Source organism: Sus scrofa, chromosome 9 (assembly GCF_054392235.1).
Source record: "Sus scrofa isolate SSC_HxYL_T2T_F1_AM1 chromosome 9, Sscrofa_HxYL_maternal_Yorkshire_Landrace_v2.0, whole genome shotgun sequence".
NCBI lineage: Eukaryota > Metazoa > Chordata > Mammalia > Artiodactyla > Suidae > Sus > Sus scrofa.
In genome coordinates this window covers 51,768,565-51,788,702 of record NC_139391.1, presented here as the reverse complement: position 1 = coordinate 51,788,702, position 20,138 = coordinate 51,768,565, and the positions used below count along the sequence as shown (strand labels likewise).

General features: G+C 38.6%; 1 protein-coding gene across 2 annotated transcripts in view; it reads left to right on the top strand.

Annotated features, from left to right (window-relative positions):
* Nucleotides 1-20,138, top strand: part of LOC100519859 (olfactory receptor 8B3-like) — a 37,932-nt gene that overhangs the window by 13,009 nt on the left and 4,785 nt on the right. The window contains exon 2 of one of the 2 annotated variants that reach the window (XM_084976498.1): nt 15,693-15,736. The exons of the other annotated variant lie outside the window; for it this stretch is intronic. The gene's annotated coding sequence lies outside the window, so the exon portion shown is untranslated. The remainder of the gene's footprint in view (nt 1-15,692; nt 15,737-20,138) is intronic. 2 annotated transcript variants of the gene reach the window in all.

Sequence of the window (20,138 nt, the reverse complement as noted above, 5' to 3'; positions counted from 1 at the left end):
GTTTATTTGTGCCACATTTTAGATTCCACATATATATGATATCATATGGTGTTTGTCTTTTTCTTTTTGACTTACTTCACTTAGTATGAGACTCTCTAGTTGCTGCAAATGCAGGCCATGTCTATTCTTGACTTATCAGTTTCACACACTTTTTGGGAGTGTGCTGGTTTATCTAGGTGAAATATAGTGCAGCATGACACATGCCTTGTAGTCTGAATGTGATACCCAAGTCCCCAGCACATGCTGATGGCAGTATGAGTGAGTCAGTAAAATGTCCAGCTTGGTCCATGAATCAACAGGCTTGTTTTACAGGTTGACTTTGTATTCTTCTGATCAGGCTGACAAAAGTGGCCATTAAAGAAAAAAAAAAACTAAACTAATAGTTCATATAAAACTAAAATGATTAAAAATTCAAATATAGTGTTTAAAAAGTACTGTAATTATAGAATTTGAATTAAAATTTTTTTCAATGTGTCAAACGTTTTAAAGACACCTTTAAGATATTTGGAAGTATTGTGTCTGTAAATTGATGAATTTCTTGAAGATATGTATAGTATCATATGTGGCTTTATGATCCTTTGGTACGGGCTTCATAAATACGGTTTTAAATGGAGAAAATTTGTTTTATTCATGTGGAGTTCCCATATAAACACATGTTAAAGGCATAGGGCTTAGAGTATACCCTACATAGATGTTCTCTAGAGGGAAAGAGTAGAATGTGTCTGCTGAGAGGGCACATACCACACTTTGATCAGTGGCAACATTGGTCAGCCAAGTGTATTTCAATAGCCCAGCCAAAGAGGTACTCTATCACCTGTTCACCAGCTACAGTAGCCACATGGATAGCAGCCCCATAGGGCTGCTGGAGGAGTTTGTGTTTCAGGTGCCTGAGGAGCACAGTGGTCACCTGTAGGTGCTAAAGTCTGTGGTGGAGGGAGGCCAGGCAGGCAATCCTGATGTTCACAGCTCCAGGGAGATGCCAGTCTTTGTCCCCCCATGTCAGATACTTCTGTCCATCTCCAGGCAATTTATCCATTTTGTTTCATCTAAACTGGTTGCAGTGTGATTGCTCCAAGAGTGCACAAGCCTCCTGCAAATTGGGCTTCTTTGTTAGTTTGAAATATTTGAAGTTAAAAAGCAAAATTGATTCCAAATTCATTGAACATTAAATGTGTCAGTAAAAGAAAATAACTCATTATTTAAATGTGAATTCAATGGCAAAGTTTTAAATGATGGTGAAAATAATTTAAACTCTATCACCTGTGCACACAAAATTTCTCATTGATGATGATATAAAAGAAATTGGAGAAATAGTCATTAAAAATTCTTGATCAGGAATTGCAAATAACTGTTTCAAGTACAAAGCCTGTAACAAAAAATTACATTTCAGAGGCAAGTAGAAATTTTTTATTTAGAATTATGAATATATTTTATTGGGGAATATTTAATTAAAATCCATAAATTAATATACCATTTAAGAGATATTTTTGATATTTCATTTTGATATTTGAATAATTTACATTATAGTATTAATGAGTACACCAATTTTTCTATTTTACTATCAAATATAACATAGCTCTGAAAAGTTCTTAAAACATACATTTGCAATTTAATAAATAATGCAAAATTGGGAGTTCCTGTTGTGGCTTAATAGGTTACAAACCTCACTAGTATCCATGAGGATGCGAGTTTGATCCCTGGCCTTGCTCAATGGGTTAAGGATCCAGTGTTGCTTTGACCTGTGGTGTAGGTCACAGATGTGACTTGGATCCCACTGTTGTGGCTGTGGCATAGGCTGGCAGCTGCAGTTCCAATTCGACCCCTAACATGGGAACTTGCATATGCCACAGGTGTGGCCCTAAGAAACAAAAAATAAATAATGCAAAATTTATTCAATTCATAAAATAGATTATTGTGGAATATTTTATTCAGTATTTTTAGCTGTTTTGAGTGGGTAGTAAATCCAGTAGCCTAGCTCAACAATACCTATATGAAAGTTGTTAGCTTATTTAGTCAACTTTGTTCCCCAATTAGATTAAGTGGTCAGAGGACATTCACTGCATAGTTATACTTTAGGTGGATGTCTTTAGCTGTTTTGTCTTCAAATATTTTTCTACCATTCCCTCTCCCTGCTGTCTGGGACTCTGATCACATGCATACCAGGTTACTTGATGTCTTAGGGCTCACTGATGCTCTGCTCATTTTTTTCTAGCCATTTTTTCCCTCTGTGTTTCATTTCAGGTAGTTTCTGTTGCTGTTATTTAAGTTCACTCATCAATTCTTCTATGTGGTTTTAACTCCATTCAGCACATTTATTTTTACACAAATATTTTAGAATTATTTTAGGTTTACAGAAAAATTGTTGATGTAGTGCAGAGAGTTACTATACATTTCACGTCTAGTTCCTCTTGCTCTCTTACATTAGTGCAATACATTTGTTATAGTTAATGAACCAACATTGATAAAATACTATTAAACATCATACTTAATTTAGATTTCTCTTAGTCCTTTTTCTATCCCAGGATCCCAGTTAGGGTACTACTTTGCACTGATTTGTCAGTCATGTCTCATTAGGTTCCTCCTGGCTGTCACATTTTCTCAGACTTCCCATGTTTTGGATGACTTCGTCAGTTGTTTTTTTTTTTTTTTTTTTTTTTTAATTTTAATTTTTGGCTGCCACACGGCATATGGAGTTCATGGGTCAGGGATCACTTCCAAGCTGCAGTTGTGACCTGCACCACAGCTGTGCAATGCAGGATCCTTTAACCCATTGCTCCAGGTGCTTCCTGGTGCTGCAGAGACGCTGCTGATCTCATTGTGCCACAGCAGGAACACTGAATTTGACAGTTTTGAAGAATATTAGATATTTTGTAGAATATCCCTCAATTGGGATTTTTAAATGTTTTTCCTCATGATTATTTTGGAATTACGCATTTTTTGGATTTGTCAGATTGTTCATTTCATACATTGTATTTTTTCAGATCAAGGAAGTCAGTGTGGGTCTTTTGATTTCTTTAATGTCTTTCCTTAATATGCACTGTTTCTTGGTGTAGGTCACACCTTCCTTTTTTGCATGCCTGGCTTTAAGCTAGTTTTCAGTTGGATTTCCTGTTATTTTAAACATGAAGTTTTCCATATTTGAAAACTGAAATTACTGGCTTGTAAATTTTTTGTAAGAAAGTAAAACGAGGTTAAAGCTTGGCTGTCGCTATAGGTGATAGAAACAAACACTGTGATAATTGGCAGGGCTTGTGGAGCACAAGCTTAAATGGTTGTATCTGATTATTTTTTTCTGGGTTCTCTTTCTTTATGCTAACTAAATTGAATTTCTCTAGGTTTGACACATGGATTCTGTACAAGTCAATATAGCCTTTATAGAAACACCCAAGCCGAGTCCTGTGTAAAATACTTACCCATTTGGTCCAGTTTTAAGCTTCTAAGGGTGGTATGGAAAGGTGTGGATGGGCCTACCTCTACTGATGTTACAGATTAGAGATGTGTTAACAAAAAGTAGACACTAGATTTCCCTTGTAAGTCCTGGTAGATCCCCTGAACAGTATATTACTTAAAATATTGAGCTCCATCAATTTTTACACAAATTTTACTTATAAAGTTTCATAAAAACCTTTAAAATTATATTTTATGAGGCCTAGTTTATACATAGTAAAATATGCACATATACAGCTTGATGACTTTTTACCTAAGTAGAAATTCATCTAATCATCACCCAGAAAAAGATATAGAACACTTCCATGACCCCAGAAACTTTCCTCATGTTGATTTCTAGTCCATAGCCAACTCCCATCCACCAGTTGAGGTAGTCATTGCTCTGATTTCTATCACTTTAGAGTAATTTTCCTGTCCTTAGAAATCCTATAAAGAAAATCATACTGCTTACACTCTTTTCTATCCACCTTCTTCATTCAACGTAATGATTTTTGTATTTCAGCCATATTGGTGCATGTATCAGAACATTACTTTCCTAGAAGTATTTCATTGAATGTGTTTTGCATGATTTACTTTTCTATTCTCTTATTGATGAAAATTTGACTATTAAAACATTTGGCTGTTACAATAAAAAATGAACATTCTTGTACAAGTTGTTTTTTTTTTTTTTTAAGCTTATGCACTAATTTCTATGGATATACAACCAGCCATGGGATGTCTGGATCAGAGGCTATATATATGCAATGTGGTTAGAAAATACAAATTTGTTTTCAAAAATATCTATACAGTTTTACTCTCCTAGCAGCAGTGTATGAAAGTTCAAGGTGTGTTCCACATTCATATGTACACTTGGTATAGTCAGTCTTATTAAATCTAGCCATTCTGGTGTATAAGCAGTGGTTTCTCATTATAATTTCCATTTGCATTTTCCTTGTAACAAAGGGTGCCTAGATATATTTTTCAAATTTTATTAATATTTGATCCTGTATTGCTTTTTGGAGTGATAACTTTAAAAAGTTTTCTAGGAGTTTCCATTGTGGCTAAAGGGTTAAGAACCCAATGTTGTCTCTGTGAGGATGTGCCTCAGTGGTTTTGCTGAGTGGGTTAAGGACTTGGTGTTGATACAAGCTGTGGCATAGGTCACAGATGAGGCTTGGCTCTGGTGTTGCTGTGGCTGTGGTGTAGGTCTGCAGCTGCAACTCCAATTCAACCCCTAGCCTGGGAACTTCCATATACCACAGATGTAGCCTTAAAAGGAAAAAACAAATATTAAAAAAAAAATTGATAGCAACAACTATAAAAACAAACACATGAAGGACAAAACCTCTTGGAGCTAATATATCACTATGGGAAAGTCATAGGATACAGAGTTAACATACAAAGGTTAATAGCCTTCCTAAGGCTAGCCCCAGGATAACTGTAATTTGTAATGAAAATTGTAATACTGTTCATATTAGCAAGCCACCCCCACTCTCCAAAAAGGAGAAATATTTAGTTATAAATCTAACGAAATATATATGGGATCTGTTTGTGGAAAACTACCAAATTTTAATGGAAGTAATTTAAAAAGTCTAAGTAAATGGAAAGATGCTCCATGTTCATGAATTGAAAGACTCAATTATGTTAAGATGTCAATATTTACCAACTTCATCTGTAAAGTCAATGAGTCAGTCCCAGTCAAAATTCCAGCAAGTTTGTGGATATCAACAAATTGATTCTAAAGTTTATGTAGAAAGGCAAAAGACTCAGAATATCAAATACAATACTAAAGAAGAACAAAGTTATATGACAGACAACTTTAAGACTCACTATAAAACTATAGTAATCAAGACACTATGCTATTGATGAAAGAAAAGACATATAGACCAGTGGGTCAGAAGAGAGAGCCCAGAAGTATGCCTACAAAATATAGTCAACTGATCTTTGATAAAAGGGCAAAGGCAATCAGTGGAGAAATGATAGTCTTTTTGACAATGATGCTAGAAAAATCAGATACCTGTATGCAAAAACATGAATTTAGACACAGACTTTACACCTTAAAAAATAAAAAACCTTCCAAATAGATTATAGACTTAAGTGTAAAAGGCAAAATGCAGACTACAAAACTTCTAGAGGAACTTCTAAGAGAGAGTTTGGGTGAATTTAGGTGAATTAGGAGAATCTGGGTTTGGTGATGAGTTTTTAGTTGCAATACCATAGCATGATTTGTGAAGGAAAAACGGTGATATGGACTTTATCAAAATCAAAATTAGAAATTTCTGCTCTGTAAATGTTAAGACAACTAAAAACAAGGCACAGAATTGGAGAAAATGTTTGCAAAATGCGTGAGAAAGGACTTGTATCTACAATATATGAAGAATTCTAAGACTCCACAATAAACAAATAGCTAAATAAAAGAATGAGCCAAATATCTGAACAGATACTACCTACACCTAGAAAGATATGCATGTGAAAAATAAGCATTTGAAAAGTTGCTTAACATTATTTGTTTTTAGGGAATTTCAGATCAAAATAACAATAAGCTACCACAACATACCTATTTAAATGAAAAATTGAAAAATTGACATTATCGAATGCTAATGAGGATGTGGCTCAATAGAAACTCTCTCATTGTTGCTGAGAATGCAAAATGGTATTGCCATATTGGAGGGTTGGCAATTTTTTTTGTTTGTTTTTTTAACTTTTTATATTTTTATTTTTTTCAGTTATAGATGGTTTACAGTGTTCTGTGAATTTTCTACTGTACATCATGGTGACCCAGTTACATATACATGTATACATTCTTTTTTCTCACATTATCATTCTCCATCATAAGTGACTAAACATAGTTTCCAGTGCTACATAGCAGGATCTCATTGCGTATCCATTCCAAAGGCAATAGTCTGCATCTATTAATCTCATCCTCATCCTCCCCCTTGGCAACCACAAGTCTGTTCTCCAAGTCCATGATTTTCTTTTCTGTGGAAAGGTTCATTTGTGCCCTATATTAGATTCCAGATATAAGTGATACCATATGGTATCTGTCTTTCTTTTTCTGACTTATTTCCCTCAGTATGAGAGTCTCTAATTCTGTCGGTGTTGCTGCAAATGGCATTACTTTGCTCTTTTTTATGGCTGAGTAGTATTCCATTGTGTATATATACCACATCTTCCTAATCCAGTCATCTGTCGATGGACATTCGGGATGTTTCCATGTCTTGGCTATTGTGAATAGTACTGCAGTGTACATGCGGGTGTATGTGTCTTTTTCAAGGAAAGTTTTATCTGGATCTATGCCCGAGAGTGGGATTGCTGGGTCATGTGGAAGTTCTATGTATAGTTTTCTAAGATACCTCCATACTTTTCTCCATAATGGTTGTACCAGCTTAGATTCCCAGCAACAGTGCAGGAGGGTTCTCTTTTCTCTACACCCCCTCCAGCATTTGTTATTTGTGCACTTATTAATGATGGCCATTCTGACTGGTGTGAGGTGGTATCTCATGGTAGTTTTGATTTGCATTTCTCTGATAATCAGTGATGTTGAGCATTTTTTTCATGTGCTTGTTGGCCATCTGTGTATCTTCTTTGGAGAAATGTATATTTAGGTCTTTTGCCCATTTTTCCATTGGGTTGTTGGCTTTTTTGCTGTTGAGTTGTATAAGTTGCTTCTATATTTTAGAGATTAAGCCCTTGTCAGTTGCATCATTTGACACTATTTTCTCCCATTCTGTAAGTTGTCTTTTTGTTTTCTTTTTGGTTTCCTTTGCTGTGCAAAAACTTGTCAGTTTGATTAGGTCCCATTGGTTTATTTTTGCTTTGATTTCTGTTGCTTTGGGAGACTGACCTGAGAAAACATTTGTAAGGTTGATGTCAGAGAATGTTTTGCCTATGTTCTCTTCCAGGAGTTTGATGGTGTCTTGTCTTACATTTAAGCCTTTAAGCCATTTTGCATTTATTTTTGTGCCTGGTGTGAGGGTGTGTTCCAGGTTCACTGATTTGCATGCAGCTGCCCAGGTTTCCCAGCAATACTTGCTGAAAACATTGTCTTTTTCCCATTTTATGTTCTTGCCTCCCTTGTCAAAGATTAATTGACCATAGGTGTCTGGGTTTATTTCTGGGTTCTCTCTTCTGTTCCACTGGTCTGTCTGTCTGTTTTGGTACCTGTACCACACTGTCCTGATGACTGTGGCTTTGTAATATTGGCTGAAGTCTGGGAGAGTTATGCCTCCTGCTTGGTTTTTGTTCCTCAGGATTGCTGTGGCAATTCTGGGTCTTTTGTGGTTCCCTATAAAATTTTGGATTGTTTGTTCTAGTTCTGTGAAAAATGTCATGGGTTATTTGATAGGGATTGCCTTGAATCTGGAGATTGCTTTGGGTAGTATGGCCATTTTTACAATATTAATTTTTCCAACCCAGGAGCATGGAATATCTTTCCATTTCTTTACCTCTTCTTTAATTTCCTTGATAAATATTTTATAATGCTGGTCATATAAGTCCTTTACCTCCTTTGTCATGTGTACTCCCAGGTATTTGATTTTTGGGGGTGCAAGTTTGAAAGATATTGTATTTTTGTATTCCTTTTCTAATATTTCATTGTTAGTGTACAGAAATCCAACTGATTTCTGAATGTTAATGTTATACCCTGCTACTTTGCTGAATTTGTTGATCAGTTCGAGTATTTTTCGGGTTGAATCCTTACTGATTCTATATATAGTATCATGTCATCTGCATACAGTGACCGTTTTACATCTTCTCTTCCTGTTTGGATGCCTTTAATTTCTTTGGTTTGTCTGATTGCTGTGGCTAGGACTTCCAATACTATGTTGAATAAGAGTGGTGAGAGTGGACATCCTTGTCTTTTTCCAGATTTTAGTGGGAAGGCTTTCAGCTTTTTTCCATTGAGTATTATATTAGCTGTGGGTTTGTCATAAATGGCTTTGATTATGTTCAGGAATGTTCCCTCTATACCCACTTTGGTAAGAGTTTTGATCATGAATGATTGTTGGACTTTGTCAAATGCTTTTTCTGCATCTATTGTGATGATTATGTGGTTTTTGACTTTGTTTTGTTAATGTGGTGTATGATGTTGATTGATTTTGGTATGTTGAATCATCCTTGTGAACTTGGGATGAATCCCACCTGGTCATGGTGTATGATTTTTTTGATATGTTGTTGGATTTGGTTAGCTAAAATTTTGTTGAGAATTTTTGTGTCTATATTCATCAACGATATTGGCTGATATTTTTTTTATTTTGGTGGTATCTTTGTCTGGTTTTGGAATTAGGGTTGATGGTGGTGTCATAGAATGTCTTTGGGAGTGTTCCTTCTTCAACCTTTTGGAAATGTTTAAGGAGGATGAGTATAAGTTCCTCTTTGTTTCTTTGGTAGAATTTGCCTGGGAAGCCATCTGGTCCTGGACTTTTATTTGTACGGAGTGTTTTTTATGACATATTCAATATCATTTCTAGTGATCAGTGTGTGTTCAGTTGATCTATTTTTTCTTGATTCAGTTTTGGCAGCGTCTAAGTCTCCAGAAAGTTGTCCATTTCTTCTAGGTTGTCAAATTTATTGGCATATAATTGTTTATAGAATTCTCTCATGGTTTTTTGTATTTCTGTAGTATCTGTTGTGATTTTTCCTTTTTCATTTCTCATTTTGTTTATATGGTGTTTTTCTCTCCCCTTCTTGGTGAGTCTAGCCAGAGGTTTGTCAATTTTGTTTACCCCTTAAAAGAACAAGCTCTTGGTTTTATTGATTTTGTGTATTGTTTTTTGAATCTCCATGTTATTGACTTCCTCTTTGATCTTTGTGATTTCCTTCCTTCTGCTGACTTTAGGTTTTGTTTGTTCTTCTTTTTCTGATTCATTTAGGTGGTGGGTTAAGTTGTCAATGTGAGATTTTTCTTCTTTTTTGAGGAAGGCCTGTATTGCTATGAACTTCCCTCTGTCTCGATTTTTTTTTTTTTTTTTTAGCATCTTCATGTTTGGATCTGTATGCTGGCTTATTTAAGTGACTGCTTTCCAATTGTGGTTTCCTCCATCCTAGTTCTTCCTTTTTTTTTTTTTTATATTTAGAGAAGCCCTTTCAGTATTTCTTTTAGAATGGGTTTAGTATTGCTGTACTCTTTTAGCTTTTGTTTGTTGGAGAAATTCTTTATTTTCCCTTCTATTTTAAATGGTATTCTTGCTGGATAGAGTATTCTAGGTTGCAGGTTTTTTCTTTTTAGTGCTTTAAATATGTCTTGCCTCTCCCTTCTGGCCTGTAGTGTTTCTGTAGAGAAATCAGCTGATAGCCTTATGGGGGTTCCCTTATAATTAATGCTTTGCCTTTCTCTTGCTGCTTTTAGAATTCTCTCTTTATCTTCAACTTTTGCCATTTTTATTATAGTATGTCTTGGTGTGGGTCTGTTTCTGTTCAACTTGTTTGGGGCCCTGTGTGCTTCTTGTATCTTGATATCAGTATCCTTTAGATTTGGAAAGTTTTCAGCCATAATTTCTTCAAATTATTTTCAATCCCCTTTCTTTTACTTTTCCTTCCGCAATTCCTATTATGCATAGATTGGCCCACTTTATATTATCCCATAGGTCTCTTATATTGCTTTCATATTTTTTCATTTGGTTTTGTGTCTGCTGTCCTGATTGAGTGATTTCCATTATTCCATCTTCCATGTCACTAATTCATTCCTCTGTGTTATTCATTCTGGTCCTTATTGCCTTTAGCTTGGTTTGTATCTCTGCAAATGAATTTTCTAGTTTTTCTTGGCTCCTTATATTTTCTAGCTCCTTTCTAAGGAACTCTTCATTACTGTTCATATCCTGTCTAAATTCCTTCAGTATTTTCACTCTCTCCCTTTTTTTTTTATTTTATTTTCCCACTGTACAGCAAGGGGGTCAGGTTATCCTTACATGTATACATTACAATTACAGTTTTCCCCCCACCATTTCTTCTGTTGCAACATGAGTATCTAGACATAGTTCTCAATGCTATTCAGCGGGATCTCCTTGTAAATCTATTCTAGGTTGTGTCTGATAAGCCCAAGCTCCCAATCCCTCCCACTCCCTCCCCCTCCCATCAGGCAGCCACAAGTCTCTTCTCCAAGTCCATGATTTTCTTTTCTGAGGAGATGTTCATTTGTGCTGGATATTAGATTCCAGTTATAAGTGATATCATATGGTATTTCTCTTTGTCTTTCTGGCTCATTTCACTCAGGATGAGAGTCTCTAGTTCCATCCATGTTGCTGCAAATGGCATGATGTCATCCTTTTTTATGGCTGAGTAGTATTCCATTGTGTATATATACCACACCTTCCGAATCCAATCCTCTGTCGATGGACATTTGGATTGTTTCCATGTCCTGGCTATTGTGAATAGTGCTGCAATGAACATGCGGGTGCATGTGTCTCTTTTAAGTAGAGCTTTGTCCGGATAGATGCCCAAGAGTGGGATTGCAGGGTCATATGGAAGTTCTATGTATAGATTTCTAAGGTATCTCCAAACTGTTCTCCATAGTGGCTGTACCAGTTGACATTCCCACCAACAGTGCAGGAGGGTTCCCTTTTCTCCACAGCCCCTCCAGCACTTGTTATTTGTGGATTTATTAATGATGGCCATTCTGACTGGTGTGAGGTGGTATCTCATGGTAGTTTTGATTTGCATTTCTCTTATAATCAGGGATGTTGAGCATTTTTTCATGTGTTTGTTGGCCATCTGTGTATCTTCTTTGGAGAAATGTCTATTCAGGTCTTTTGCCAATTTTTCCATTGATTGATTGGCTTTTTTGCTGTTGAGTTGTATAAGATGCTTATATATTCTAGAGATTAAGCCCTTGTCAGTTGCATCATTTGAAACTATTTTCTCCCATTCTGTAAGCTGTCTTTTTGTTTTCTTTTGGGTTTCCTTTGCTGTGCAAAAGCTTTTCAGTTTGATGAGGTCCCATGGGTTTATTTTTGCTCTAGTTTCTATTGCTTTGGGAGACTGACCTGAGAAAATATTCATGATGTTGATGTCAGAGAGTGTTTTGCCTATGTTTTCTTCTAGGAGTTTGATGGTGTCCTGTCGTATATTTAAGTCTTTCAGCCATTTGGAGTTTATTTTTGTGCATGGTGTGAGGGTGTGTTCTAGTTTCATTGCTTCATTGCTTTGCATGCAGCTGTCCAGGTTTCCCAGAAATGCTTGCTGAATAGACTTTCCTTTTCCCATTTTATGTTCTTGCCTCCCTTGTCAAAGATTAATTGACCATAGGTGTCAGGGTTAATTTCCGGATTCTCTATTCTGTTCCATTGGTCTGTCTGTCTGTTTTGATACCAGTACCACACTGTTTTGATGACTGTGGCTTTGTAGTATTTCTTGAAGTCTGGGAGAGTGATGCCTCCTGCTTGGTTTTTGTTCCTCAGGATTGCTTTGGCAATTCTGGGTCTTTTGTGGTTCCATATAAATGTTTGGATTGTTTGTTCTAGTTCTGTGAAAAATGTCATGGGTCATTTGATAGGGATTGCACTGAATCTGTAGATTGCTTTGGGTAGGATGGCCATTTTTACAATATTGATTTTCCCAATCCAGGAACATGGAGTTTCTTTCCATTTCTTTACATCTTCTTTGATTCCTTTGATTAAGGTTTTATAGTTCTCGGCATATAGGTCCTTTACCTCTTTGGTCAGGTGTATTCCGAGGTATTTGATTTTGTGAGGTACAATTTTAAAAGGTATTGTATTTTTGTATTCCTTTTCTAATGTTTCATTGCTGGTATACAGAAATGCAACTGACTTCTGAATGTTAATCTTATATCCTGCCACTTTGCTGAATTTATTAATCAGTTCAAGGAGTTTTGGGGTTGAGTCCTTAGGGTTTTCTAGGTATAGTATCATATCATCTGCATACAGTGATAGTTTTATCTCTTCTCTTCCTATATGGATGCCTTTTATTTCTTTTGTTTGTCTAATTGCTGTGGCTAAGACTTCCAAAACGATGTTGAAGAGCAGTGGTGAGAGTGGGCATCCCTGTCTTGTTCCAGATTTGAGTGAGAAGGATTTCAGTTTTTCCCCATTGAGGATTATATTTGCTGTGGGTTTATCATAAATGGCTTTGATTATATTCAGGAATGTTCCCTCTATACCCACTTTGGCGAGGGTCTTGATCATGAATGGATGTTGAACTTTGTCAAATGCTTTTTCTGCGTCTATTGAGATGATCATATGATTTTTGACTTTTTTTTTGTTAATGTGGTGTATGATGCTGATTGATTTGCGTATGTTGAACCATCCTTGTGAACCTGGGATGAACCCAACCTGGTCATGGTGTATAATTTTTTTGATATGTTGTTGGATTCGGTTGGCTAAGATTTTGTTGAGAATTTTTGCATCTATATTCATCAAAGATATTGGGTGATAGTTTTCTTTTTTGGTGGTATCTCTGCCTGGTTTTGGAATGAGGGTGATGGTGGCCTCATAAAATGTCTTTGGGAGTATTCCTTCTTCTTCAACCTTTTGAAAGAGTTTAAGGAGGATGGGCACCAATTCCTCTTTATATGTTTGGTAAAATTCACCTGTGAAGCCATCTGGTCCTGGGCTTTTATTTGTAGGGAGTGATTTTATGACCTCTTCAATTTCATTTCTAGTGATCGGTCTGTTCAGTTGGTCTGTTTCTGCTTGATTCAGTTTTGGCAGGCTGTAAGATTCTAGAAAATTGTCCATTTCTTCCAAATTGTCAAACTTATTGCCATATAGTTGTTCATAGTATTCTCTTAATGGTTTTTTGTATTTCTGCTGTATCCATTGTGATTTCTCCTTTTTCATTTATAATTTTGGTGATTTGGGTTCTTTCTCTCCTCTTTTTAGTGAGTCTGGCCAGGGGTTTATCAATTTTGTTCACCTTTTCAAAGAACCAGCTCTTGGTTTTATTAATTTTCTCTATTGTTTTTTGAGTCTCTATTTTATTGATTTCTTCTTTGATCTTTATAATTTCCTTCCTTCTGCTGACTTTAGGCCTTTTTTGTTCTTCTTTTTCTAATTCATTTAGGTGGAGGGTTAAGTTGTCAATTTGGGATCTTTCTTCTTTTTTGAGAAAGGCCTGTATTGCTATAAATTTCCCTCTGAGCACTGCTTTCGCAGCATCCCATAGATTTTGAGAGGTTGTGTCTTCATTATCATTTGTTTCAAGGTAGTTTTTAATTTCCTTCTTGATTTCCTCATTGACCCATTGGTTTTTTAGTAGCATGTTGTTGAGTCTCCATGGAGTAGGTTTTTTCTCTTTGCTTTTCCCGTGGTTGATTTCTAATTTCATGGCATTGTGGTCAGAGAAGATACTTGAGATAATTTCTATGCTCCTAAATTTATTGAGATTAGCTTTGTGTCCCAATATGTGGTCGATTCTTGAGAATGTTCCATGAGCATTTGAGAAGAATGTGTATTCTGCTTTTTTTGGATGTAGTGTCCTGAAGATATCAATGAAGTCTAACTTTTCTATTGTTTCCTTTAGGATCTCTATTGCTTTATTGGTTTTCTGTCTAGAGGGTCTGTCCATTGATGTGAGGGGGGTATTTAGGTCTCCTACTATGATTGTATTCTCATCAATATCTCCCTTTATGTCTGTTAATATTTGTTGTATGTATCTGGGTGCTCCTATTTTGGGGCATATATGTTGATGATAGTAACATCCTCTCCTTGGATGGATCCCTTAATCATTAGTGTCCTTCTTTGTCTTTCTTTATGTCTTTTGTTTTAAAGTCTATTTTGTCTGATATGAGCGTTGCGACTCCTGCTTTTCTGTCATGTCTATTGGCATGAAATACTTTTCCCCAGCCTTTCACTTTCAATCTATATGTATCTTTTGTCCTAAGGTGAGTTTCTTGTAGGCAGCATATTGAAGATTTTTGACTTTTTATCCACTCAGCCATTCTGTGTCTTTTGATTGGGGCATTCAGTCCATTGACATTTAAGGTGATAATTGATAGATGATTATTTATTGCCATTTGATCCTCGTGTTCCAGTTGATTCTATGGTTCTCCATTTTTTTTTTTTTTTTGGTTGGATGGTCTCCTGTTATTATCTGCTTGAGTGTATTTTTTTTTTCATTTTTTGCAGATGCAATATTTGGTTTTGGCTTGTGGTTGCCCTGTTTTTTAAGTATGCTAACCCCTTCCCATAATTGTGTGTTTTAGCCTGATGGTCCTGTAAGTTCAAACACTTCATTATTATATTAAAATTAAAAAGAGAGACATACATACAAACAAAAAGGATTATTTACCTCCTAACATCCCTTGCCCACATTTTATGGTTTTGATGACTCTTTTATTTTTTTCTTTCTAATTTTATTTTGTTTGAAGCATGTTCATGATTAAATCTGTATGCTGGCTTATTTGAGTGTCTGCTCTCTGATTGCGGTTTCCTCAGTCCTAGTTCTTCCTCTTCTTCTTCTTCTTCTTTTTTTTTTTTCTTTTCTATTTTCTTCCCTTTCCTTCCTTTCTTTTTGGTTTAGAGAAGCCCTTTCAATATTTCCTTTAAGCTGGGTTTTGTGTTGCTGTATTCTTTAAGTTTTTGTTTGTTGGGAAAAATTTTTATTTCCCCTTCTATTTTAAATGATATTCTTGCTGGATAGAGTATTCTAGGTTGCATATTTTTTCCTTTTAGCACTTTAAATATCTCTTGCCATTCCCTCCTGGCCTGTAGTGTTTCTGTAGAGAAATCAGCTGATATTCTTATGGGGGTTCCCTTGTAGGTAACATTCTGTTTTTCTCTTGCTGCCTTGAGGATCCTCTCTTTATCACTAACTTTTGCCATTTTTATTATGATGTGTCTTGGTGTGGGTCTGTTTGGGTTCAGTTTGTTTGGGGCCCTCTGTGCTTCTTGTATCTTGAATCCAGTATCCTTTAGATTTGGGAAGTTTCCAGCGATAATTTCTTCGAATATATTTTCCATTCCCTTATCTTTTTCTACTCCTTCTGGAATTCCTATTATGCGTAGATTGGCCCGCTTTATATTATCCCATAGGTCTCTTATATTGCTTTCCAGTTTTTTGATTCGGTTTTCTGTCTGTTGACCAGATTGAGTGATTTCCATTATTCTAGCTTCCATATCACTGATTCGTTCTTCTGCATTATTCATTCTGGTTTTTACTGCCCCTAGTTCAGTTTGCATCTCTGCAAATGAATGTTCTAGTTTTTCTTGGCTCCTCCTTATATTTTCTAGCTCCTTTCTGAGGGTATCTGCATTACTGTTCATATCTTCTCTTAATTCCTTCAGTATTTTCAGTATTTCTCTTTTGAATTCCAGGTCTGTCTGACTGCCGAGATCTGTTTCATTGTTGACTGTTTTAGGTGAGTTCTCCTGTTGGTTTGACTGGGGGTGGTTTCTCAGCTTCTTCATCTTGCTTGTTGTCTTCTTTCTCCTGAGGGAGTTGTACTCTCCGTTATCGGGTAGTGTTTGCCTTGTCACTGCCGTGGAATATTTCCTGAGGGCTGGCGTTGTTGGTCAATCTTTTTTGAGGCAGTGTGGCTTTTCTGGAGTGTTGATGGGGCTAACAGTGTTTCTTTGCAGCAAAGGAGGACTTCCTGAGGGCAGACAGGACTGGGAGGTCCACACCACGATGGTAGCAGATTTCACTTGGTTCTCAGCACCCCCTGGGGTCTTGGGCGGGTAGCAGGGCCTTTGGAGACTCAAGAGGCTCCTCCCCAGGGCAGCCCGATTCAGAAAGACCATCTGAGATCTTTTCCCGATTCGGCCAGGCTTGTTGCAGCTTTTCTGGGCTGCAGGGGGTCCTGCCTGGAGCTGGCAGTCCTATGCAGCTGGTCCACTAGGTCTCAGCACCCCTTGGGGTCTTGGGCGGGTAGCAGGGCCCTTGGAGATTGATTCAAGAGGCTCCTCCCCAGGGCAGCCCGATTCAGAAAGACCGTCTGAGATCTTTTCCCGATTTGGCCAGGCTTGTTGCAGCTTTTCTGGGCTGCAGGGGGTCCTGCCTGGAGCTGGCAGTCCTATGCAGCTGGTCCTCTAGGTCTCAGCACCCCTTGGGGTCTTGGGCGGGTAGCAGGGCCTTTGGAGACTCAAGAGGCTCCTCCCCAGGGCAGCCCGATTCAGAAAGACCGTCTGAGATCTTTTCCCGATTTGGCCAGGCTTGTTGCAGCTTTTCTGGGCTGCAGGGGGTCCTGCCTGGAGCTGGCAGTCCTATGCAGCTGGTCCACTAGGTCTCAGCACCCCTTGGGGTCTTGGGCGGGTAGCAGGGCCCTTGGAGACTCAAGAGGCTCCTCCCCAGGGCAGCCCGACTCAGAAAGACCGTCTGAGATCTTTTCCCAACTCGGCCAGGCTTGTTGCAGCTTTTCTGGGCTGCAGGGGGTCCTGCCTGGAGCTGGCAGTCCTGTGCAGCTGGTCCACTAGGTCTTAGAACCCCCTGGGGTCTTGGGCGGGTAGCAAGGCCCTTGGAGACCCAAGAGGCTCCTCCCCGGAGGAGCCCGTCTCAGAAAAACCGTCGGAGAATTAGGCCGATCTATTCACGGCCTGGCTAGGCTTGTTCTAGCTTTTCTGGGCTGCAGGCCTTTTCTAGGGGGCTGGTGGTGTTTGGTGCTGCTCTGTGGAAGTGTAGCCCCTCCAAAGGGCAAGCAGGCCTGTGCAGGGAGAGCCCCTGCGGTGGTAGGCTTCAGGCAATTGTTGAGGCCAGCCCTCCTGGATGGCAGGCAGCCCCAGGTTCCCCGAGAGCGTAGGGGGTGGCGGGGGTGGGGGGAGGGAATGCACTGGGAAGCACAGCTTTCTGCTAGCTAGCGGGCCTGTAAGCTTGCTGTGGCATGGGGGGTATTCTATGGGAACCCACCCCTTCTTCTCTCCCCTCCCCAGCACGGGCGCAGACCAGGCTCTTCTCCCAGGTTCCCTCTGAGGCGGCTTTCCACTTCCCCGCCCCTGGAGTATTGCTCCCTTCCTCTGCGACAGCTTTGTTTTCTAGTCTCCCAGGCAGTCTCTGCCCCGTCAAATGGTTTAGAGACCTCCCAAGCAGTTTCCGCTCTGCTCTTCCCCGCCCCCCTAGCCCGGACACTAATCTCTGGAGCCGAGGTCTCGGTGCCCAGCCCCCACCCAGGCGTCCCCCGGCCCTTTCTTGGGGACTAACCTTCGGAGGCGAGGTCTCGGTGCCCAGCCCCCACCAGGCGTCCCCCGGCCCCCTCTCGGGGACCAACCTTCAGAGGCGAGGTCTCGGTGCCCAGCCCCCACCCAGGCGTCCCCCGGCCCTTTCCCGGGGACTAACCTCTGGAGCCGAGGATTTGGTGCCCAGCCCCCACCCAGGCGTCTCAATTTTTGGTGACTGTGCCCGTAGTTCAGATGGTCCGTTGGGTTCTTGATCCGTTTTTCCGTACTCCAACTTACTGCTACACTCTTCTCTGCATCTGGGGATTCCTCCGGTTCATTTGATCTTTCGCCCGGTAGGTGACTTTCCAGGGTGCGGGATCCCTTTCTCCTCCGCAATTCCCTTTTGGGAGCGCCCGTCCCCCTGGGATTCACCTTCTCTCACTCTCCTCTTTTCTCCTGTTCTGCCCAATAATGTCACGAACTTCTTGCCGTTATTGGAGTTTAGGTTCCTCTGCCAGCGATTGGTTGCTGTTCTGTGCGAGTCATTTATTCTGTAGATGTGCTTTTTTTGTTGTGTTTGTGGGAGAGGGCGAGCGTGTCCCCCTACTCCTCCGCCATCTTGTCCTCTCTCCCCTCACTCTCTCCCTTTTGAAGTCAAAGTCTGTCAGACTGCATAGGTTCCTTTCATTGTTGATTGCTTCAGGTGAATTCTCCTGTTGCTTTAAGTGGGAATGGTTTTTGAGCTTCTTCATTGTGCCCGTGTTTTTCTTTTTCTGTGAATTTTGGGAAGCAAAACTGTAGTTTGTCGCAGTCCAGGGCAGGCTGGCGGAGGCAGTTCCATGTGGGCAGGGTGCGGGTGCTGGGAGTGCGTGTTATGGTCTGCATGGCCTCCTGGCCACAGGAGTTGGGGGAGTTGCACCTGGAACGCTCTGCTCACTGTGTTCCAGTGGGCAAACATGCACACTGGGTTCCAAGGAGTTTTCTATGGTGGCCTGCCCCTCGTCCTCTTCCCTTCTCAACAGTGGCACCTTGCCTCTCCTGCGGGTCTGGACCTTCTCCCAGGTTCATTTTTCTTTCTTAGGATTGCTGTGGCTTTTGGATCTTTTGTATTTCTATCCATATTTAAAAATTTTTTTCTAGTTCTGTGAACAATAACATTGGTAATTTAATAGGGATTGAGTCGAGTCTGTAGATTGCCTTGGTTATTACGCCCATTTTGATAATATTGGTTCTTCCAATCCAAGATCATAGTATATTTTTTTATCTGTGTCATCTTTAATTTCTTTCATCAGAATCTTACGCTATCTATCTGTTCATCTACCTATTTATATTATCTCTGTGTCTATGTGACTTAAGATATATTTAATAAAAACATGTCATCTTTGACTCTACCACCACAGGGTTCATTGTAGAGCTTCCGTTTTGTGTATTTTTAATTTCTTTCTCTGATGGTATCATTTAGTCATTTGGCTATAAATTTTAAGAATAAAGAAAAAAAAATCCTGTATATAAACACTGTACTCTAGACAGTAAATATGTTTTTCACAGGGGTATTGATTTTTAGTTCTGAAACTCAATCATATGTGTACTGGGGTTGAATGAATCATAATGTAGTGTAGATAATAGAAATTCTGTTTTAACCAAATTTCTTTTCCTAATTTGCTTATGACTAATAATGAAGATGTTGTATCCTTTCATAAAGAGTAATGCTGGGACATACTGTGCTTTCCCGTTGTCTTCAACTGATTTTAAAACCTACTGAAAATCTGGATGTTTTCATTTTGCTCAAGGAGAAGGAAGAATGACAGCCCTGACTCAGATGGGTTTGAAGAGAATTCCAAATAAAAACCAGTTTCAACTGCTTTTTCACCCTCTGCCCCGATCATCTTCCATAAATAAAATATTTAATTTTGTATCAATACAAGAATCTAGCAATATATGAATTTCTACAGAAGGCGGCATAAACTTAAATTGTAAAAATTGGATTGCTACTCAGTAATGAAATGGAACAGACCACTGATGCGTGTAACTGGGTTGATCCTTAAGGGCATCATGCTTAGTGAAAAAACAAATCTCAGATTATATATTATATGATTTCATTTATTGTCCTCCCAATGACTTGATGATAATGGAGATGAACAGATTAGTCATTGTCAGAAGATAGGTGGTGGTTACATGAATATACATGTGATCAAATTTCATAGATACACACACACACACACACAACACAAACATTCCATGCATGGAAAACTGTGAAAATCTCAATAATATCTGTAGTCCTGAAATATTGTTATCATTATTGTACCAGTGCCAATTTCCTGGTTTTTCTGTTATACTACAGTTGTTGAAGATGGCATCATGATAGGAAGCTGGATAGAATTCAAGGCACTCTGCATTATTTTTGAAACTCCCTGTGAATCTATACTCATTTCAAAATAAGCTGTATTCTCACAAGCACCGTAGAAGTTAATACATATCTAGAAATTCTAAAGTCGTATTTTCTTGAAATGGAAGCCTATGAACAGTGATTTTTCTTATAGATTTTATTTTAATCTATTAAAAGCAAATACATGTTGAGTCTGAACAACCCAAAGTAAGTTTTCCTGACATATTGGGTCGTGATTATATCAGATGACATTTGATTGAAATGAAAATCTCTAAGAACAATTA